At 37.1% G+C, this 24,920-nt stretch overlaps 1 pseudogene; it reads right to left on the bottom strand.

Moving 5' to 3' along the window:
- Nucleotides 1-411: 411 nt before the first annotated feature.
- LOC132614839 (geraniol 8-hydroxylase-like) lies at nucleotides 412-4,322 on the bottom strand (annotated as a pseudogene).
- Nucleotides 4,323-24,920: the final 20,598 nt, after the last annotated feature.

Consider the following 24,920-nt stretch of genomic DNA (forward strand, 5'->3'; position numbering starts at 1 on the left):
AATGGTTACACCTCAATTTCAAACCAGTCTAGATCAACTCTATGTAGAAGAGTTTTAACTAGATTTCATTTTCAATTATTTTGCAAGAAAACTTTTTGATTCACTTTATTTCATCTTCTCCGTTCTTGTTAGCAATTGTGACTTTTAGCACCCAAAATCAAGCAATCTGCTAAACAAAACCTTTTTTTTTTTTTTTTAAGGTTACATTTTCTTTGCACATTCAAAATTTAATGGTCCGGGCCTATTATGGACCAAACGCCGCCTAGAGAAAAGTGGTGGAATGAAAGAATACATTATAAATCAGGCTTATCGCTCAGTTTTGTTTTCAAAAATTTCTCTAACATCTTTTCTTCTTTATGTGAAATCATCAGACCAGCAATCTTTGAAGGGGTTTGAGTAGAATAAGTAGAATTGAAGTAAGTGTTTCATACAAGCGTAATTGGATATTTAGGACCTTATGCAAGAGAGAAGAAAAAAGAGGAAGAGAATTACATAGTTGAGACCCGAAATGACGGGTAAGCTCGAGAAGTAATTACACTGGTAATTTGGAGCCGACATTTATAGTGGAATAGGGACAGCTCGTAATGGACGCGATCTTGCAAGTGTAATGCCAAACTTTTCTTCCACATCCAAATTTTCTGGTGCAATATCTCCTTTAGGTTTTCAATCAAATGAATTCAACAATGAACCCACATTACACAAAGTGTCCTGGTTGCCAGAGGTAACCCCGGGCAAATTCTTCTACCAACACCAAATGAAATGAGTTCAAAATCGTGGCCACGAACATCCATTTTCGAACCCCAAAATCTCTCTGGCTTAAATGCAAGAGGATCCTCCCATATAGTTGGATCACGGCCTATTAACCATACATTCACTGACACTTGAGTCTTTTGGAACAAAATAGCCGCATGCCCCGACATCTTGATTTACCTTTCGAATCAAAAAGGAACTGCTGGGTGCATCCGCAAAGTTTCTTTCGGTATGCACTGCAAATAAGGGAGACTAGCGACATTGGCTGCTTCTATTGCCCTGCCTTTGCCAATAATTTCTGCAAGCTCAACTTTAGCTTTTCTCATTATGTATGGTTTTCTCATGACCGCTACCATTACCCATTTTAATAAGTTGTATCGGTTCCCGTTTGGTCATGCAATATAACTAAATCTATGGGATACCAAGATTGATAAATTGGAAATTAGTACTTACAATGTGATAAATCAGGGTCACATTCTGTCTAAATTGATGGCTATTTATAACATATTTATAAATTAGATAGGAGTAAATTTTTATGGTAGCAAGTATATAGTGGATCCTTTTATAATTCTAAGGCAGTCAATACTGTATATTATTTTCAACATAAACAAAACAATATGCAGGACATATGACTATAGTTTTATTAATTCTTCTTCCCTGAAATCCAGTAACATGCACTAATAAAGAAAAGAAGTCGAAAGTACCATGCATAACCGTTCTATGTGATTTCTGTCGGTTGCCTGAGGATCTTCTTGGCTAATAATTAACATAACATCGAGAACGTCGACATCAGTGCTACTGCTATTTGGTTATTTCTTCCTTTGCTTCAATTGTTCATCAATCAATCCCTCAATCTGCTGAAGCAACTTACCAAAATACTTGCATGTGCGTCGCCTTATTCCCTGAGGATCAATCGTTTTCAAGACGGGGAAATAATCAGCCAAATTGGGCTTACCGGCTTCTTCCGTGATATTCGACACCACATTCTTGAATTCTTTACCTGAATTTGCATAAGGGTCCACTACATCTTTTGAAAAAATCGTATTGGAAAGTAAATTCATAGAGGTCTCAAAAGCAGCTTGCCCTATATTCACTGCCTCACCATTCTGGCTACACCCACGGCAATATGCAGTTAAAATCTTGGATCTTTCGGGACCTCCGGACAAAATCACCTTTTTAATAACTCCTCCAATCTATCAAATCTAAATGGGTTGAGTTATACTCAATCTGTCCCAATTTATGTGATACAATTCGAATTTCTAGAGTCAAAACTTCTTTATTTTGATGTGAATTCGGACATAAAATAATTTACATATTTAGAAATTACATAAAAAGTGTTATAAGTCACAATAATAAATAATTTAAAATACTTCAAGGGCATACAAATAAATCTCAATCAATTTTTTTTTTATTTGACTCTCAAAAAATGAAAGTTATCACATAAATTGTGACAGAGAGAGTAATATGTTTGTTGACAGAATCTAAGGAGTTGAACTTGAAATGATCCATCATATTATGGGATCAAAATAGAGTAACAGGAAGGATCAAAACGCAACCTAAACTCAGCCATACAAAACAAATTTGGAAATTGATGCTAATACTTATATAAATTTGGAAAAACCTCCTATGTTTTTTTTTTTTTTTTTTAAGGCTGAAGTAACTAAAACACCCCTAAATTTGGCACGAATTGCAACTTCAGTCCCCAAACTATTGCTGCACTTCAAGATACCCCTAAGCTTGGCTAACTGGGTTTTAATACACCCCCGCGTAGACATGCCACAGCAAGTGGAATGCACTCACCGTCCACTTGGCATTTTCGTCCTATGTGTCCTCCACATAGATAAATTATTATTATTTTTAAATGTAAAACTGATTTTTTTAAAATTTTTATAAATAAACTGGACCAATGGAATATTTATTTAATCTGGAAAATTTGATTTTAAAAAATCAAAAAATCTAGAGTTTTAATTAAAATATTTGTAAAAAATGGAATTTATTTTTAAAAAAAAATGAAAACTTGATATATTTTTTTTAAAAGTGTCCTAAAAAATCTAGATTTTCATGATTCTTTTAAGACGCTTCTTTAAAAAAGAATTGGAAAATAGTGGATTAAAATTGGAGTTTTACACAAATATGGAAAAACTGTTTTTTTTTTTAAAATGTGGGAAACCCTTTTAAAAAAAAAAATCCCAGAAAATTAGATTATTTTTTAAATCTAGAAAAACATTATCGGTTTTCCACTTTATTCTTAAGAAAATCAGTATCCCAGATTTTAAAAAAATCCAGGTTTTTAATCAAAAATTCAATTTTGCAGATTCTTTTATAGAAAAATGGGTTTATTTAGTTTTTCAGATTTTAAAAAAGTCCGAGTTTTTTAATTAAAAAAATCAATTTTCTAGATTTTGTTTAAACTAACGGGTTTTGCACATTTAAAAAAAAATCAGTTTTCAAGATTTAAAAAGTTCCAGATTTAAAAAAAAAAAAAAAAAATCCAGTCCAGATTTATCTTTTAAAAATAGTTTTTCACATTTTAAAAAAAAAATAGTTTTTTCTGATTTTAAAAAAATATACTTTTTAAGTTTTCTTTGATGTGGCACCTCTCACGCGCCTGTTGGTTTGTGACTACACTTGTTGTGCCATGTGGCAACTTAGGGGTGTATTAAAACGCAGTTAGTCAAGCTTAGGGGTGTCTTGAAGTGTAACAACAGTTTGGGGATTGAAGTTGCAATTCGTGTCAAGTCTAGGGGTACTGTTTTAGTAGTAAAATGTGGTGAATTAGTTTTCACATTTTTTAAAAAAGGCAATATATAAAGGATGGGAGATTGGTAGAGTTATGATAGCTTATTTGACTCATTTTGATCCGAGCTAACTTCAAGCAGATTAGATCATTACATGTTACTCCCTCCGTCTCAATGTGATGCCATTTGATTAGGCACCGAATTTAAGAAATAAAGGAAAACTTTTAAAATTTGTAGTCCAAAACAAATTTTAGATAGTTGTGTGGCTGTAAATCACATCATAAACTTAAATTGTTTCTAAACAAACTAAAAAGAAAAGTGTACCACATAAATCGGAACACAGAGAGTAATTGATTTTACCCATAAAATTTGCTTCACTCTACCTGAGATGTTGATTTGCATCAAGCCTGTTGCCAGACAAGATACAAGAACTCAAGATTTTTCCTTAGGCTTCTCCATCGATTATCGACTGTTAGCCATATCACACAGAATTTGTAGTGATTTAGTGCATACATTGCATCTGGAATTGTTCTACTAGAAAATGCCAAATCTTGCTTTTGTAACACTTCTTTAGCAACAACTGATTGAGATATAACCACTGTCGTTATTTGGCCTAACCTGAGGCTGATTATTGGTCCATACTTTGGAAAGTTTCCCAAGGGACTGATGAGGTTGACCACCAAGAAGATTATTGTGAAGATTTCCAATAAAGGGTAGAGGAATTGGTCCTGGTGGCAGTTTTTTGTTACATTTGTTGGTTATTGTTAGCCAACGAATGCATTGAAACAAAGTCCAGGCAAGTAGTAATCCATCTACTATGGCTACATCATCCATTCTTTACTTCTCTTCGCTGAACAAGCTATTATAGCCTTATAGGGTGCCTTACTTTATCTAGTGCTCACTTATGCGTTAGACGGTCTTTTTCTTAGCTTTATGCATTCAACATTCGAAACTCGTGGCTCGACTAATTTCCCTATAAAGAGTTCTCTTATTTTCAAGACTTGAACTCAAATATTTCCTCCATTTTAAAACTAGTGATGTTTTTACCTTTTTATTTTGTTTCAAAATGAGTAGCGTTTCACAAAATTAAGAAGCTAGTACGTTTTTTTTCTTCCAATTTTATTCTTATTTAAATAAGTGGACTTTTATATAACCGAAGAATCATTAAAGAGCTACTTCTTTTTCAAGGCATTTGATTAAGGGTAAGTTAGTAAAAAATACTTCTTATTTTCTAGAAGTAAGTAGTTTTCTTAAAGGGTGTGTCCAGGCAAAAAATTACACCACTTATTTTGAAAGGGAAGAAGTATTTTATTAAGGATGAAAGAATCTCATTAATTACATAAACTCCTTAATGGTAAATACAGGAGGTAATAATGCAACCTCCGTGGGTTTGTTTGGTGTTACTCCCTCCATCTCAAATTATCCGTCGTGGCTATTAAAAATAGTTGTCTCAAATTATTTGTCGATTTGAAAGTTCAAGGCAGAATTAATCATGTTTTCCTCATTTTACCCTTAGTAGAATTTTTTTCATTAATGAAAATGACGCATAAATGGAGTAAACATTTAATGGAAAGAGATTATAACATAGACATAATTAAGGATAAAATAGAAACCATTTTTTTTCCACATTATTTGGAATTTTTAAAGTTGGAGTTGAAGATGCACTTGTATTTGGTTATAGCTTTTGCAAATAATATTTGATTGTTTGAATGTACTTTTTCTAAAACATGAAACATGATTTATATCCTCCAATTTCTAAAATCTAGCAAAACCGCCCAACTTGACTATTTCACCCAAATTTGTCATCGTTATTATTTTCTTCCTCTATACAAACCACTTTCACTAACTCTAATCCTTTTTTTTCCCTGTAAATAAACAAGTTTATTACTAAAGTGAACGTTGAAGTACAGAGATCTTAAAAAAAACTGATAGCTGGACAGTTGCCCCCGCACATCAGTATACTAATGCAACTACCTAACCAAACATTACAAATCACGAAGCAAACCATAGCACCATCTTCATCCAGCCATAAGCTCAAAGGTTGTTGTCTACGTGGGATAGAAGTTGTAATTTTCGAACCGCCTAGCCACCTGCATGAGCATTTCCCCTCATATGTACCTCTTGTATGATCGAGTTAATAATGCTCCCAACAGGTTGTTGCTTTAGTTGAAACACCTTCATATTTCTACCCTCCATACAAGATAAATTGTTGCAGCTAGGGAAACTCTGTATACTTCATCTCGACCACTCCTCCCCTTCGCATGTGTACATGACCATGCACAACTCTAATCCTTATTTTTTTTATTCAATATATAAAAATCACATTCATTAACTATAATGCTTATTATTTTTTTCAAACCGATCAACTCCACAAGAGTGTCAAGTTTTTTGTTATGAAGTTTAGAATATTGAGTAATGGATAATAGAGCATGCAACACTTTGGTGGCTGATATAAATGGGGTCATTGTTATTACGGAAAAATTTAGGGTAAAACTTGAAAACAAAAAATAGATGCAATGGTCCAAAACTAAAGGTTAAAAAAAAAAAAAAGTGAAAACAGAGCTTTAGATGTTTTTCTTGTATTTGAAATTTTCATGGCCAAACGTTGATTTACAGATAAGTAAAAAAAAATATATATGAAAAAGTGAATAATTCTCATGGCCAAATGGGTCCTTAGAAACAACATAACTTTAAAATTTTTCTTTTACCGTTAATGAAATGATCTGTAGCCACACAAACCTCTAAGGTTTGTTTTGGACCATAATTTTTAAATGTTGTCCTTTTTTTCTTAAACTTTGTAACAAATCAAATGGTGCCACATAAATTGGGGCGGAGAGAGTAATATGCAACAAATAACAAAATTCACTTCAAATAAGTGTACTTAGTACACTTCCAATACAATTTTGAGCAATTGTATAAATGTCCCTTACTTTTCTTTTGGTTGGGCAACGGCGTTGATATCCGTTTTGAGCCTGGTTAATTCTGATTCGCACTGAAATTTTTTACTTTAGTGTTGTCCATGCTGTGCACGGACCCAACGTCTAAATTCTCATATTGTTTCTATTGTGTCTTATCAAGCATCTACATGCGATCGAGATTCCATATTACTATATAGAAGAGCTAAGAAGCATACCATACATTTAGTATACCCATTATTTCACAAATACAAATACAAAAGGACAGTTTGTTTTGATTAGTGGGTATGTTATGGTTTTCGTTCATTAAGATGGATGATGTTGAGATGCTTATCTGCATTGCCATTGAGGGAAGAGAGTAACTCAACTTGAAATGAAACTCTGAAAGTGGCTCCAACGGCTAGGAATGTAGTGCGGGTAGAATACATGTACGGTTAGAGAGAATGACAAAGTCGTTCAAAGCAGAATTGGTTAAGGCCAATATATTTCAGAGCCGTTGGGGGGTAGGAGTGGGGTTGAGTTGTTGGGCTCTTTTAATTAATGTTTGATTTTTGACTTTTTTATTTGAGAAAGATTAATACCTTAAAATCCCCTAAATTAGTCACGTTTTGTTAGTTTAATACTTAACTTATAAGGTATTATTGTTACTTTTTTTGAATTATAACATTCCTATCTAAACCCCCCCTACAATTTCATGCGGCTTGTAATGACCAGGAGCTAAAAATTTAAAAACATCCACGTGACATTTTACATTTTTATAACTTATTTGTTATTTTTTCTTTCTTATTTCTAATTCATTTTTTATTCTTCATATCTTTACATCCATTGCTAATAACAGTAAACTAATTGAAATTCATATTATTAAAATAATAGTAATATAAAAATAAAATATTAAATTTGTTAAAAATCATGACTGAATTTATCGGCAAACTCAATTTAAGAAGATAATTCTAAAAATAACAGTAATACTAAGGAAATAACCAAAAAAAAAAAAAAACTAAAAATTGTACATTAAAGCGTAAAACAATTATTTTCTTATTTGTTCTTTCTTCTTGGCTTATCTAAATTTATTAATCTTTTTTATTTTTCTTCAAAATCCAATATTTTATATAGCGGTAAATTCAATTGAAAAATCATATAATAATAATAATCAAACAATAACGGAATAGATAATTGCGAAATAGAACAAAATTTACTCAATATAATAAACTCAATTGAAAAGTTTGAATATCAAAACATAGTTAAATAAATGTTGTGCGTGTTCCGAGTTATGTCTTTCTAATCGAGTTTACCAGAAGAAAGATGTCACGACCCAAATTACGGGTTGTGCGGGCACCTACCATATTACTAACTAGTAGGTGAACCCGTACTAATCAACCCAATATTCAAACAGTTTTATTAATAACAAATACTTAATGATCACAATTTAAAAGTAAATCCTCATACTGACTCTGTTATTGATACAAGAAAACTGAACAATTCTCGGAATCTAGTCTAGACAGGCACAAGAGCTCCTATTACACAATTATAGGCGATGCACAATGCAATATAATACACTGATAGCACAAAATCATAAGGACATAGAAGTATGAAATGCAATGCAATGCAAAGGCCAAATCATGTTGTACATACATGCTAATTGATGTCATTGCTCAGTAGTCATGACCTTCAGGGGACCCATGGTGTCAATGTACCACTCGTTCCAGATTCACTCCTCGGACCCGAGTCACAATCAAGGCCACATCCAGACCCCCGGTCAAATATGCCTTTTATATATGTAAATATATTTAATCTTACATCACCTCCAATGCTCGATTATCACGTGGTACCACATATTTGTTCCAACTCGGCCATAGGCTGGAAAGCGCAACTAATGCTTACTCAGACTTCATGCTCCATGCATTACCTCGCAACCATATGCAATATATGCAATGATGCCAATGAATGAAAACAATGTCATGAATGATGCCCTTAATGACATACGCTATTATGCCATCTTTTCAACTCAACCAATGCAACCATTTTATATTAACAATAATGAACAACCTTATGGATATTGCAGTTTACTCAACAATCAATACGGAGACTAGATATAGTTGGGAATATATTCTAGCTTCAGAATTGCCCTTCCTAACCAAGACAAATAATCTCTTCCTATTCCGTAATGCATAAACATCAACAACAGTAGCACTCAATAATCAATTATATACTCGTTGTTACCCAGTTACTATTTGCACATAACTTTCGTTAAATTGTGAATATATCCATCCAAACTCCGTGTTCGAAGACCTAATCATGCAATCTCCCATCAACTCTATACATGTATACGATTCACTAATCAAAGTCTAACCCAAGTAAACCGTAATATACCTCGATGATGAACAACTATTTGAATTTATGTGAAATACTCGCCCTCCTAGCCGTTATCCGAATCCATGAGAGATAGTAGTTGTAGGGAAGGATGTGGAGAATGTTGGAGAAGCCACTTTTTCTGGGTGTTAAGGGTTTTTCTTCTTGTGAAACCTAATAGCAGCCTTGGAGGGTCTTTTATTAAAAGGGAGGGTGAAATATAAAACTGAGTATAGAAAACGCGTCCACTGGTCCAGCAAACGTCGGGTTCTCTATAGCGAGACCACTATGGCGGTACTCTGGTCACTATAGCGGATCATCTTCTGCCTGGGCTCACGATTTTCAACTCTTTCCGAAACTGATTTTCCCATTATTAATCATTTAAACACTCCATGAGGCTTACTATTTAAGATCGTAGACCTAGATTGGGCATGGGTTAGCGAAGTATTAAATAACGACCGAGCGGGTTGTTACAAAAGAAAAATAAATATTTTAACAAAATACATATAAAATGCCACGTAGTTGCTCCTTTTGATATTTTTTTCTATCTCTCACATATTACAAAGAGAGTGGTGCCACTCTCCATGCCACTAGACACGACAAGTTTTTTTTGTATAGATAGAAATGTTATAGTTTAGCAGCTTGAGGCGAGGGGTGGGGGGTGGGGGGGGGGGGGGGGTTGTAACAAAACTCTATAGTTTAATTATTAAATTGATAAAATGTGCATAGTTTAGGGGGTTTTGAGGTATTAACTCTATGAGAAAAAGTGACTCAAGGATTTTTTTTTATTGGGTAAGGGTGACTCTTTTGAGATTAAAGACCCTACCATCCCCTCACCGCCTTCCCCATCACCCCTTCCTTCTCCTCCTCATTCTCTGCCATCACCTCCTAGCCTTTGCCTACTCCCTCGCCACCTTCACGTCTTCTGTTACCTCTGCCTCTTTACCTCTTTCTCCCTCGTCCTCCGCTTCCTTCTTCACCTCCCTCGCCTCATTTTTCGCCCTCTGCTATCTACAGTAGAATCCAATAATTTGGATAAACTGTTGTAACAACTTTGATAGTGGTTATAACAATTATCAAATTTGTTGCAATAACCATCACAGTTGTGATAATTTTTGCAATAACTCAATAAATACTGAGTTTTTACAATAAATTTTATAGTTGTTGCAATAATATTCGGTAATTTTTGCAATAATAATCGATGTTGTATTTTTTGAATTTTATGTAGAAACTTGTTCAAGGCTTGAAAACAATTCTTAGTTTTTCTCCCCAAATCTTCACAACCAAAGCAAAAATAGTCTGTAGAATAAGAAAAAAATAAAAAAAGAAGTAGTCAATGACGATGAAGAAGATGATCAAGAAAATGATAAAGAAGAAGAAGGTAGTTAAAAAGAAGGAAGAAGAAGAAGAAAATAAGTTCCAGATAGAAAAAAGAGGAGAAGGAGGAAGAGAGAAGAGAGAAAATTCAAATTGAAATTTAAAAGAGGCAATGGGTTCTTTCTAAAAAAATCAAAATTTTAAGCTTTACCATCAAGTGTTTTTGGGACCATCTAAGGATAGCTAAAATTGCTAATTTTTCGAATGTTAATTTCCTTCTTCGTAATCGCGAGGAAGGGATTTGTGACCGTGAAGGTCTGATCTTTCAATCATTGGAATTACAGGAGAGGGACACTACCGCAAAGAGTAATCTCCTGGTCTACATCTGGTCAATCCTCGTGCACGACCGCGAAGTAAGGGCCACGATATACAGGTTTGATCTTCAACTGCATTGCAACCACGTGGGTGGTGACTACAATCACATAAGAGGGACTGTAGCATATAAATAGTTGAGTTCTAATTCCAGCTACGAATTTCAATGAAACACTTGGGATTTTGAGCAAGATGCTCTCAATTTTCGATCACAAAAAGTGAAGTTTCAACCTCATATATGAGACATTTATTACTTACATTGAACTTATCATATATGTAATTTTCACAAAATTTGAACCGTGAACTCATTTGATTTAAGAGGCTAAAATTGGGGATTTTAAACCTAAACCTAGAATTGGTAAATCAATAATTTTACTTAGCAAACGATATCAAAAGTGAAATGTATCATTTAATTGGAATAAATTATGGTTAATGCGTTCATGTAATAAATTTTGAATTTCCAATCATTGACCCAAGGGAAAAGTTTGAGTTGATTAAGTGTTGACTTTGACCTTAAATTGTCAAAATTTTGTGAACACTAGTCTAATTTGGACATGTTATTTATGATTTTTAACAGATTGAGGTCATTGGAGATTGTTTGGTTGGAGATTGACGTTTTAACGATATAAGGCAAGTGAGACTTTAACTCTTAGTTTCCTTGCTTTTCCCTAAAATCATGTTATATGTGTTGCTTATATGCTTTTAAACAATCCAATTAATTTGTGTGGGAATGGATGAGCTAGGTTGGCTAGTTCTAAAGTATCTAGAGTTAACTGTGAGGATCCTAATATGTATTTTCACATAGGTTGATACTTCTAGAAGATTTCTTAATATCATTTGTTTAGTTGTTTAACATGCTTTGCCGTTTAGTTAGCTTTCAAAAGTTATTTATCCCTTAATGTTAAGTTGTTTAGCACACTTTCTCACTATATTAGTACAACAGACACAGACTGGGCTCGATGCATATCCATTTGTGTAGTCAATTGAGTTGAGCTTGAGTGAGTATACTCATGACACCATAGTCAGGTTGAATTACAGTCAGCTGAAACTTGGCCTTACAGATGAGTTTGAGCTTACCATTGGCTACACAGATGTACCATTATAGCTTAGCAGTTTGTACATCATGTCTACTTTCACTAGCCATATTCATAATTTCAGTATTATTTTTTTACTTGTATTTTATATCTATACTTGTATTGCTATGGTGAGGTGTTTATATACACTACTCGCATTTCCTAAAGATTTACCTAGAGGTAGACTGAGAGAGAGAATCTATAACACTTCGTAAATTCGGGTTAGAATTGAATTAGTTAAGAGGGTGATGAGTTCTGTCTAAGCTATATAATTTTTTATCGAAGTAAGTTTGGGTATGAATGTTGACTTAACATCAAAACGAATGGTGGAGTGCATAGGAAACGAAAGTATTAATTAAATTTACGTTAGACCTGACTTCAAGAGAGTATAACTCATAGATCCATCGAGAATTTGGGAAAACGCAAAACATGAAAGTTGTAGTCCATTGTTATACCTTTCCACCCATATAGAAATCAGATCAATCGAAGGTTTGTACAAAAAGGTATGCACATTTTACTAAAGGCAGATAGCAGGAGAATCAGTAGTGTTCTGAAAAAGCATTTGCATGTCGCGCCACCTTTGCAACACTAGGGGGGCACAAGGGAGCAGGATTCCGAAGTGTTTTGGGCCTGTTGTGGCACCCTTGCGATGCAAGGGTGGCGCAACGGTACAATTCACAAATTTTGAGTTTTTAAAGCTCCCAAGTTCAAAAATTCTTTCCCACTTTGTTCTAAGCCGACTTTTTTTTGGAGAGAAAACACCCTAGGACTTTACCAAAATATCTAAGGTGAGTTACCATTCAAACCCCATGATTATTACTGTTATGGTTCATTTTTACGCGAGGCATAAAAGCTACTTTGAGGTTGTGGACTCTTTTGGATTTTGTATTTTTTAGAGTCGCCACCTAATTTATAAGGGAAATTAGGAAAACCAAATTTAAAGGATTTATTCAAATAAGACAAAAAAAAATCCTTTAAACCCAGAGTTCGAGGTAAGGGTTTTGGTAATTCCTGGGGGAAGGTGTTAAGACACCCTAATATTAAGAATTTGTAGAATACGGTTGACCTTCGAGCTTCAATGTATGATTATTCTAATTATTTGCATATATTAGTTTAAATTCTTGTATGACTTGTCATGGCATATCATAAAATATTTTGGGAAAAGTTCTTTTATTAGAAGATAAAAAAAAAGTTGAATCTCCTTTGAAAAAATGTATATAAGGTGTAAGTCATTTCATTTCCGAACCAAAATACACTTAAGATTTCTCTTAAGTAGAGTTTAACTTAAACTTGGTCCAATGTCATTTCCTTATAAATTTTATTGAAAACTTTGAGTTCCTTTATAAAAATGCCATGGAGGTATACAAGTATAGAAACATTTCTCTTCAAACTACAAGTTATGGATCCATTTTAACCATTTTGAAGGTGTTGCATACCCTATTTTAAACCCTCCCTTAAACTAAAGTCCAAGTGATTTCCTTTTTGTTTGTTTAACTTAAGGTTGAGCTTGGCCCAAAAGGTTTGAAAATCCTTAAGCTATTTTTGAGCAGTTTTCACAACACTTGTTATCTTTTGAAATCAGTTTCTCGGTTTTTTTGTAGCCTTTAAGTCGAAATAAATCAAGTTACGAATTTATGTCAAAAACTGTTCCAATTTTGCAATTTTAAAATGTCAACTTGTTTCCCAAGAATGGTACATATACTCTAACTGTCTCCATTTTCAATTTTTGTAAAATGAAAGAAAAAGTTGTAAAGCCATCTTCCTTTGTTCCCATTCTTGAAGATGTTATTCTTTATCTTTTGTGGGGTCTTGGTTTTGAAATAGTGACGGGTTTCTATCCATTCTAAACAACATATGTATCATTTTTCCTAAACGTCTAAGTTCATAACCATTCAGGTTTCTATATCACAAGCATTCATTACACACTCAAACCTATACATACACATATAAAATGAAAGAGGAGAGTAAGGCTGGTGGGCCTACTGAGCCCACCAATTAACTATTTTCACTCATGGTTGGGCCTTCAGATATTCAGACTCGATCAAAAGGAGTTGTTGTCCTTGAAGCCCAATAGTGGCTTGTACGAAATTACTTGGCCCAACGAGGAGGGTTCCATGCAAAAGAGGAGAGGGAAGAGAGAAGATGGAGGTTAGAAGGCATCTATGCTATGAAAATTATACAAGAAGGAAATTAATCATTCACCCATTATCACATACAAAAACTCATGTTTTAGTTGCTCTACAAACAGACATCTAATTCCATTTACACATCAATCTCTTTGTAATTCTCCTCTTTTACACCTTCAGAGACCAAAAGGGTCCCATGATATTGTAACTACATAAGAAGGAATCCCACTGGCCTAGGATAGGTAGTACTAGACTTTGTGGGAACTCAAAGTCTTTTCTAAACCCTTCTTAGCCCTAGGTAAGTGTTGACGCCTAAAGTTTTACCTCCCGTAATTTATTTTAATTACTCAGAGTCCTTGGATGACAAATAAAATAAGTTGTGCATCTTAGAGGGTCTACATAATTCTTATAAAAATTATTTGGGATACAATTTTACCCCTTTAAATTGATGAAGAGATTTTCAGGATATTATGTATTGTGTGAAAATTAATTGATATTTTATGACATTTATGGAATATTTTATAGGAATTAATCAAAATCAAAACAATTTTGAATAATTATTTACTTAATTGATTAAATCAATAAAAATTAGATTAATGAACAATTTATTTTATTTTATTGCCCAAGGTAATTTGAGTAATTAAAAGGAATTGACCATTTTACCCCTCTAACTTTAATTCTGTGTGTTTTCATAGTTGTTTAATTAATAGATTGTCTGGGTAATTAATTTGATTAATTATTGGGGCCATAGCTGCAAAATGGTTTTAACAAGTTTTATTTTAAATTAATTGCGTCCTAATTGTTTAATGCTTTGCATTTTTTAGTTTAGGACATTTATCCTCGACCCTCTATACATATATATATATATATATATATATATGTATATACACACACACACACTATGTATAATATATATACACACCATGTGTTATATATATATGTGTGTGTGTGTGTGTGTGTCAAAAGGCCCATGCATTTTTTTTTATAAAAAGGACCACGCCTAGTCCATAATGGACCAGACCCCGTCCATCAAGCATTTTAAGGGGGGGGGGGGGGTACATATAACCCCTCCCTCATTTATTTTTCAGACCCTAGGGGTCTTATATGCAAAATAGGGAAAGGGAAGGCGGCTAGGGCAAAACTCTAGTGCCGCCTCCACCACTACATCCCACCCCTGCCTGTCTTCGTCGTGTCTCATCATATGTGGCATGTATAATCAGAGGAAAGGATGAAGCATTTTCTCCATGAAATCCGGCCAAACGACCCCTTAAGGTACAAACTTGTCATTTCTTTATATTTTCCATCGATTACAATGGTATAAAGTGAAAGGAACCATTGATTTTGTTTTTTTTTCTTTAAATCTGGACCGTGTATTTCGGTTTCAAGTGAAGACTTGTGGAAAATCAAAAAGTCTCACACCGTTGTTGTTAGATTTGAGATAAGTTCTGGGGCTCTATAAATAGAACCCCATCCTTCACTGAAAAAACAAGTAACACCTTAAAGCTTGAATGTTGGGTCTTTTGCTCAAGATTTAAGTTTCATCAGTGTATTAAGCTTTAACTGAAAGGTTTGAGCCTCTCCTAGTTCTAATTTTTTTTTTCTTCTATTGTTTGGTATTTGGTGGTTGAGTTTGATTTTTGAAGCACAAGAAGGCATCCAAGTCCATTCTTGTCCCAGTTGCACTTAAAAAAGGTAACCATTTATTAGTTTATTGCTTTCATTTAAGTCTCTGTCTAATTAGTGATAGTTTGATTAAGTGTTTTAAGTGTAGTTGAAATGTAGTTCAGTACTGGGGATATGTCTATTTTATGTATGAACAATAATTTATGTGTTTGAATTAGGATTAAAAGTTTATTAGATAATGTGCTTGGTCTGATTCTGTTCACTGCTTGTCCAAAGTCCTTTGGGTTAACAGGTTGTTTGTAATCAAATCTACCGAGGTTGTCCCTTCATGATTCAAAATCTAGTCTTCCCTACTGATTTGATTGAAATGCCTTTCCAAGACTATGACGTTATCATCTGTATGGATTGGGTTCATATATACCATGCAGTAGTGGATTGTAGGTCAAAGCGTGTGACCTTTAGAGGTCCTTCTATTGCACCCCTCGTTTTCGTAGTGGTAGAAACTATGATTTCCTAGTCTGGTATGCCCTTGGAATAGAGACCCGAGCCCGAGTTTGGAGGTAGAAAGTGTCTTTCCCCATGTACAAGGGTACCAACAGGTATTCCTGGCAATTTGCAAGATTAGAAGTCAAGCGAATTGAATCGACGCGATCTGAACTGAATCTGAGAAAATCTGCACACACCAGTCATCGTCGACGGGTCATCGACATAGTTGACAGACTATCGATGTGCAGTGTCGACAGGGTACCGCAGCTGGTAATCTGCAGGCGTAGGTCGACGGAGCAAGTCAACGAACTATCGACACGTCGACGAGTCGTAGACCCGCTCGTCGAACCGGACCGCTGTAGCCTTTCTAATTCCGAGTATAAATATGTGGTTCATGAACCTATTTCATATTTTCCTTCTTCCAAATCAGAGAAAAACCCTAATATTTCTCTCCCAACATTTTCTATCATATTAGTGAAAATTTGGTAAGATCCGAACCCCAAAAACCCGTGCTCTTGAAGGAGAAGGTTGTTTCTAGGGTTTCATCAAGGTTGTGAAGCTTAAAAAGTTGGAGTTGAAGTGATTCTTGGGATCTTAGACCCCCTCAAGGTATGTAAATGATTTCTACCCTTGTATTTGAGTTTATTACCAAGAGTTTTAGTGCTTTTAAGTAAAGAGAAGGCATTTGTGGAAGTGGTAAGTTGATCAAGGGCAAGGTAGTGACTTGAGGCTATTTTAAGAGATGATTGGGGATAAATTTGAATATATATTTATATATAAGTGTTGTTATTGTTGTTGTGGTTAATGTTGGATTGAATGGGAAGTTGAAGAGTTGTAAGCTTACAAGGGAAATTATTGTCTATAATTCGTTAAGCTCTATATGCGTTTAAAGATGGTTAGTAAGTGAGGCAAATAGCCTAATTAAGGCCTATGCTATCTTAATTGTATACTTGCAAGTTCGAGAGGTAGAAGTTGGACGATTGGATATACTTCAAGGTATGTTAAGGCTATCATTTCTTTCCTTTGGCATGATCCTACGATATGAGTGAACAAGCGAGTAAGCGAACTTCGATATTACTCTACTCTTAAAGCATTAGAAGTCCTTCAGTCTTTGATGTTCATGTACCTAGTTTATGAGTTTTCCTTCTGTTCATGGTCCAGTCTTATGTAGCCAGTTACATGTATACAGTTTACCCATGCATAACATTCACTATACATTTATGTACATTGACCTGTGACCAGAAGGCGTTATATACATGAATATTAGATATATGTGAAGTATGAGAAGAGATATAGGCGTTACATACGCATTACCACTATGATGATGATATGAGAATCAAGCTGCAAGTACTGCAGCAAGGTATATAATGATGGCCGCAGAGAGGCCAATATGATATGCGAAAAGAGACATGCATTATATACGCACATATATCAGGTGTTATACACGCACACATATATAGATGTATGACCATCATTGATAGGCATGAGCATGCATATTATGCGCCCACAGAGGCATTGTCAGTTATACAGTTTTATGCATATACAGACAGATACTAGTCCATACAAGTACATGCAGTTAGTCATTTCAGCTTATGAGTTCAAATCTTATTCATGAATCTTGTATATATATGTTGTTCTTATGCCTTACATACTCAGTACATTATCCATACTGACTCCCCGTTGCTCGGGAGGCTGTGTTCATGCCCGCAGGTTCAGGTAGACCGACAGGTGGTCCAGCTTAGTAGGACTCTATCCAGCAGTGGTCAGTGCGTTCCATTGATCCGGAGTAGTAGTTTATTTTAGTATGCTAGCCTTTTTGGATGTACATGCATATGGGTATGACGGGGCCCTGTCCCGTCCTTTCTATAGCTTTTATTCTGGTAGAGGTTTGTAGACAAGTTGTATGTGTTAGTCAGATGATGTAACCTTGTCGGCTCCCATTATTTTGTGTATAGTATATGTAGCAGCCTAGCTGGCTTGCACTGTTCTTTTAACATGTTTATGTATGTACAGATTGTTCAGTGTTCATGATGTCGCCTATTTATGAGAGCAATTTCAGTCATGTATGGGCCCTAGATGTCCAGTAAGATTTAGATATGAGTATGGGGGTGTTTGGTCGCTAGAGGTCAGACACTCATCACGACTCATCAGTTTAGGTTGTGACAGAAGTGGTATCAGAGCAGTTCCATCCTCGGGTTGTCTACAGCGGTGTCTAGTAGAGTCTTGTTTATGGGCGTGTTGTGCACCACACTTATAAACAGGAGGCAACAGGACATTTAGAATGATGTCATTCTTTCTCTCTTAGGTTGTGTGATAGTGCCATATGTTAAGCGTTCGCTTCTGATGAATTGTTATGATTTCAGCGATGCCCCGCAAGAAAGCTACAGCTGCCCAGAAGGGCAAGAGAGCGACAGGTGAGGCCACTAGCTGCACTCGGCAGGCTACGAGGGCCCAGGATGATATTCAGAGTGAGGGGCCGTCTGAGACATCGAGTACCCCGCCCCCAGCACCTGCCCCAATTCCTCAGCCGGAGGCACTGGCTAGGATGTGCTGGATGTTGTACGGTTGTTGACCAGATTAGTAGCCGCCCAGGCTCAGCGGCAAGGAGTTGGTATTGACCAGGCAGATAGGACTAGTAGTTCGAGGGTTAAGACCTTCCTTGGGTTAGGTACTCTAGAGTTTTCCGTGATAATGCAAAATATGGATCCCCAAGATTTTATTGATGGTATGCAGAGGACCTTGAGGTTTATGCATACGGATGAGGTCGAGTCTGTGGAGTTGGCTTCGTATAGGCTCCGTGATATTGCAGTACAATGGTATCAGACTTGGGAGTTATCTAGGGGAGAGAATGCCCCTCCAACTGTTTGATGAGAGTTTTCAGATGCTTTTACTCGCCATTATCTACCTCCTAAGGTCAGGCAAGCATGAGCAGATAGATTTCTACGTATTGAGCAGGACAGTATGAGCGTCCAGGAGTACTATGTATATTTCGATTCTATGGCTAGATATGCTCCAGCCATGGTGGCTGAGCTGGAGGACAGAGTTCACCGTTTTGTGGCTTGTCTAGGGCCACATTTGATAGATGCTTGTACGACTACTGCGTTGTAGCCAGGCATGGATATCTCCCGTATATAGGCATATGCAAAGAATTTGGAAGATCACAAGCATCAGAGGAGGACAGATCGTGACTGTGACCGGGGCCATGGCAAGAGGGCCAGGACTTTAGAGATCGGGGTGAGTCCAAGGGAGGACAGAGACAGAAGTATCCCCGGCATCCATTCCATTTAGTAGGGAGTGCACCTCCGCGGTTTTCAGGTCCGAGGTTTGATCGGTCTTCTTATTTCGGAGCGGGCAAAAGTTCTAAAGTATCAAGCTCTCAGTACAGATAGGAATCAGGCCAGATGAGGCCCCCTTTGTTGCGGTGTGCCTAGTGTGGTAAGTTACATGCCGGTCAGTTTTGGCTGTGCTCAGATGTTTGCTATGCTTGTGGTCAGTCAGGCCACAGGATGAGGGAGTGCCCGATGGGGGTTGGTACAGGTATGGTTCAGCCTACAGGGTATGTGGTTGGTTCTTCTTCTGCAGTGCGCCCTTCAGGGCAAGTTTTTAACATGCCAGCAGGGCGAGGTAGAGGGAAGAGTGGAGCATCCAGCTCGAGCGGTCCTCAGCATCGCGTGTATGCATTTGTTGATAGACAGGACCGCGAGACATCTCCTAATGTTGTTACAGGTATATTATCAGTTTCCTCCCATGATGTTTATGCACTGATTGATCTAGGTTCCACTTTATCATAAGTTACGCCTTTTGTTGCTAGTAAGTTTGGGATAGAGCCTGAGTTGATTGAACCTTTTGAGGTGTCTAAGCCAGTTGGTGATCCGGGCAGGCGAGTATACCGGAGCTGTGTCATTATAGTTTGTAATCGTCATACCCTAGCGGACCTAATTGAGTTAGGTATGGTTGATTTTGATGTTATTATGGGCATGGACTGATTGGCTTCCTGTTATGCTAATGTTAATTGCAAAACAAAGATAGTTCGATTTCAGTTTCCCGATGAGCCAGTTCTATAATGGAAGGGCAATGCTGCTTCGCCTAGGGGTAGGTTTATTTCCTACCTTAAGGCAGAGAAGATGATCAGAAAAGGGTACATTTTTCACCTAGTTTGCGTTCAAGATGTGCAAGCAGAGTTGCCGACTCTTCAGTCTGTTCCTGTGGTTAATTAGTTTCCAAAAGTGTTTCCAGATGAGCTTCCAGTCCTTTCCCCAGAGAGAGAGATTGATTTCATTATTGACCTATTGCCAGACACTCAGCCAATATCTATCCCTCCTTATAGGATGGCACCTGTGGAGTTAAAAGAATTGAAGGAATAGTTGGAAGATTTGCTCGAGAAGGGCTTTATTAGGCCTAGTACATCGTCGTGGGGAGCGCCAGTATTGTTTGTAAGAAAGAAGGATGGCTCTTTGCGAATGTGTATTGATTATAGGCAATTGAATAAAGTGAATATAAAGAATAAGTATCCGTTCCCGAGGATCGACGATTTATTTGATCAGTTGCAAGGTGCCAAATATTTCTCGAAAATAGACTTGAGGTCGGGGTACCACCAGGTTAGGGTGAAGGAGGAAGACATTCCAAAGATGGCATTCTGGACTAGATATGGCCACTATGAGTTTCGTGTTATGTCGTTCGGGCTAACTAATGACCCAGCCGTATTCATGGACTTGATGAATCATGTATTCAGACCCTTCCTAGATTCGTTCATGATTGTGTTTATAGATGACATTCTGGTTTATTCGCCGTCAGGGGCTGATCATGCAGAACATCTACGAACAGTACTTGGAATTATTCGAGGTAGAGAGTGGTATGCCAAGTTTTTCAAGTGTGAGTTTTGGTTGAACTCTGTGGCTTTTCTGGGTCACATTATGTCCAAAAGATTGAGGCCGTGAAGAATTTGCCAAGGCCCACGACACCACCAGAGATACGTAGCTTCTTAGGCCTGGCAGGGTATTATAGAAGGTTCGTAGAAGGATTTTCCTCCTTTTCATCCCCATTGACTAAGTTGACTCAGAAATCAGCTAAGTTCCAATGGACAGGTGCTTGTGAGCAGAGTTTTCAGACGTTGAAGGATAAGTTGACTTCAGCACCAATTTGACTCTTCCAGAAGGAGCAGATGGCTATGTGGTAAATTGTGATGCTTCAGGTGTTAGATTGGGCCGTGTGTTGATGCAGCACGGTAAGGTTGTCGCTTATGCTTCTAGGCAGTTGAGGAAGAACAAGAAGAATTATCTAACCCATGATATTGAGTTAGCAGCAGTGACTCATGCCTCGAAGATATGGAGGCACTACTAATACGATGTCCATATTGATATCTATACTGATCATAAGAGTCTCCAGTACATCTTTAAGCAGAAGGACTTGAACTCACGTCAAAGGTGATGGCTAGAGTTGCTAAAGGATTATGACATGGATATTTTATACCATCCTGGGAAAGCTAATGTAGTAGCCGATGCCCTTAGTCCTAAATCCATGGGTAGCTTGTCATATGTGCCGCCAGAGAAAAGAGAAATGGTCCGTGAAGTTCATAAATTAGCTAGCCTCGGAGTTCGATTGATAGATTCAGGTGATGTATGAGTTACTGTTCAAGACACAGCGGTGTCATTGTTGGTAGTAGAGATAAAGAAGTGTCAGTATGAGGATCCTGTTTTAGTCCATTACCGAGATACAATACCTCAGAAAGAAAAGACACCCTTTATGATTACAGCTGATAGAGTACTCAGGTATCGAGGTAGGTTATGCATTCCTACTATTGTAGGAATCCGTCAGCAGGTTATGGGGGAGGCACATTATCCCACTATTATATTCATCCAGGCTCAACAAAGATGTACCGTGATCTCAGGGAAGTTTACTGGTGGGATGGTATGAAAAGAGATATAGTTGAATTTGTTGCCCAGTGTCCAAATTGTCAACAGGTCAAGATAGAGCACCAGAAGCCCGGAGGTCTATTGCAAGCTATGAAGATTCCGTCATGGAAGTGGGAGGTAGTTAATATGAATTTCATTACTAGATTGCCCCGTACTCCACAGAAGTATGATTCCATATGGGTTGTAGTTAATAGGCTCACAAAGTCATCCCACTTTCTGCCTGTCAGAACTACTTATGCAGCCAAGGATTATGCAAAGCTTTATATCAAGGAAATTGTACAACTTCATGGTATTCCTATAGCCATTATTTCAGATAGGGGAGCACAGTTCACAGCTAAATTCTGGAAGTCTTTTCAATAGGGATTGGGGACTCAGGTGAGTCTTAGTACTGCATTTTCACCCGCAGATAGATGGGCAGGCGGAGCGTACCATACAAACCCTTGAGGATATGCCTAGAGCTTGTGTACTTGACTTTCAAGGCAATTGGGATGATCATTTGCCTCTTATCAAGTTTGTACACAACAACAATTACCATTCCAGTATTCAGATGGCTCCTTATGAGGCCTTATATGGGCGGAGATGCAGATCGCCCATAGGATGGTTCGATGTCAGGGAGAATCAGTTAGTAGGCCCAGACTTAATTCAACAAGCAGTTGATAAGGTGAAAGTGGTTAGAGAGAGGTTGCTAACAGCTCAGAGTCGACAGAAATCCTATATGGATAAATGGCGACGTAAGTTAGAGTTCGAGGTAGGCGATTGGGTGTTCCTGAAAGTTTCGCCCATGAAAGGAGTGATGAGGTTTGGCAAGAAGGGTAAGTTAAGCTCTCGATATATTAGGCCATATAAGATCATTCGTACTGTGGGCACGGTGGCATATGAGCTATAATTGCCTTTTGAATTGGAGTTTGTACATCCAGTATTTCATGTATCTTTGCTTCATAAATGTATCGGAGATCCTTCAAGAGTTGTACCAGAGGATGATATCCAGGTGACCGAGCAGTTATCCTACGAAGAAGTTCCACTGGCTATATTGGACAGACAGGTCCGTCGGTTGCGGACCAAGGATGTAGCCTCCATTAAAGTCTTGTGGAGGAATAAGAATGTTGAGGAGGTGACTTGGGAAGCGGAAGAGGCAATGAATATTAAGTCCCTGCATTTTTTCCCAGCAGTACAGGAGATGCAATCTGAGGCACCATCTCCCCCAGGTATTATTTCATTCCCGTTATCGTGATTGGTCGTGTGAGGCCCTAGTATTGTATGTTATAGTATGTGGCCCTACGTGGCATTATTTTGGGTTGCTATGTGCAGGACGGATTGATATAAGTACAGGGAAAACTCTATCAAAATTTTTATGACCCAGGATTGTTTGAAAATTCGAGGACGAATGTTCCTAAGGGGGAAAGAATGTTACACCCCTCGTTTTCGTAGCGGTAGAACCTATGGTTTCCTAGTTGGGTATGCCCTTGGAATAAAGACCCGAGCCCGAGTTTGGAGGTATAAAGTGTCTTGCCCCATGTACAAGGGTACCAGTAAGTATTCCTGGCAATTTGAAGGATTAGAAGTTGAGCGAATCAAATCGACGCGATCTAAATTGAACCTGAGAAAATCTGCAGACACCAGTTATCGTCGACGGGTCATTAACATGGTCGACAGACTGCGATATGCGGCGTTGACAGGGTTCTGCAGCTGGTAATCTGCAAGCATTGGTCGACGAAGCAAGTCGACAGACCGTTGGCGAGCCGTCGAGTCGTCGACCCACTCGCCGAACTAAACCGTTGTAGCCTTTGTTATTCCGAGTATAAATATATGGTTCATGACCCTATTTCATATTTTCCTTCTTCCAAATCAGAGAAAACCCCTAATATTTCTCTACCAACGTTTCCTATCATATTAGGGAAGATTTGGTAAGATCCGAACCCCGTAAACCCGTGCTTGTGAAGGAGAAGGTTGTTTCTAGGGTTTCTTCAAGGTTGTGAAGCATAGGAAGTTAGAGTTGAAGTGATTCTTGGGATCTTAGACCCCCTCAAGGTATGTAAATGATTGCTACCCATGTATTTGAGTTTATTACCAAGAGTTTTAGTGATTTTAAGTAAAGACAAGGCATTTATGGAAGTGGTAAGTTGATGAAGGGCAAGGTAGTGACTTGAGGCTATTTTAAGAGATGATTGGGGATAAATTTGAATATATATATTTATATATAAGTGTTGTTATTTTTGTTGTGGTTAATGATAGATTGAATGGGAAGTTGAAGAGTTGTAAGCTTACAAGGGAAATTATTGTCTATAATTCGTTAAGCTCTATATGCGCTTAAAGTTGGTTAGTAAGCAAGGAAAATAGCCTAATTAAGGCCTATGTTATCTTAATGTAGACTTGCACGTTCGAGAGGTAGAAGTTGGACGATTGGATATACTTCAAGGTATGTCAAGGCTATCCTTTCTTTCCTTTGGCATGATCCTATGATATGAGTGAACAAGCGAGTAAACGAGCTTCAATATTACTCTACTCTTAGAAGCATTAGAAGTCCTTCAGTCTTTGATGTTCATGTACCTAGTTTATGAGTGTTCCTTCTGTTCATGGGTCCAGTCTTATGTAGCCAGTTATATGTATACAGTTTACCCATGCATTACATTCATTATACATTTATGTACATTGACCCGTGATCAGAAGGCATTATATACGCGAATATTAGATATATGTGAAGTATGAGAAGAGATATAGGCGTTATATACGCATTACCACTATGATGATGATATGAGAATCAGGCTGCAAGTACCACGACAAGGTATATTATGATGGCCGCAGAGAGGCCGATATGATATGCGAAAAGATACAGACATTATATACGCACATATATCAGGCGTTATACACGCACACATATATAGATGTATGACCTTCATTGATAGGCATGAGCATGCATATTATGCGCCCACAGAGGCATTGTCAGTTATACAGTTTTATGCATATACAGACAAATACTAGTCCATACAAATACATGTAGATAGTCATTTCAGCTTATGAGTTCAAATCTTATTCATGAATCTTGTATATATATGTTGTTCTTATGCCTTACATACTTAGTACATTATCCATACTGACTCCCCGTTGATCGGGGGGCTGCGTTCGTGCCCACAGGTTCAAGTAGACCGACAGGTGGTCCAACTTAGTAGGACTCTATCCAGCAATGGTCAGTGCACTCCATTGATCTGGAGTAGCAATTTATTTTGGTATGCTAGCCTTTTTGGATGTATATGCATATGGG

The sequence above is a fragment of the Lycium barbarum genome, chromosome 10 (assembly GCF_019175385.1).
Source record: "Lycium barbarum isolate Lr01 chromosome 10, ASM1917538v2, whole genome shotgun sequence".
NCBI lineage: Eukaryota > Viridiplantae > Streptophyta > Magnoliopsida > Solanales > Solanaceae > Lycium > Lycium barbarum.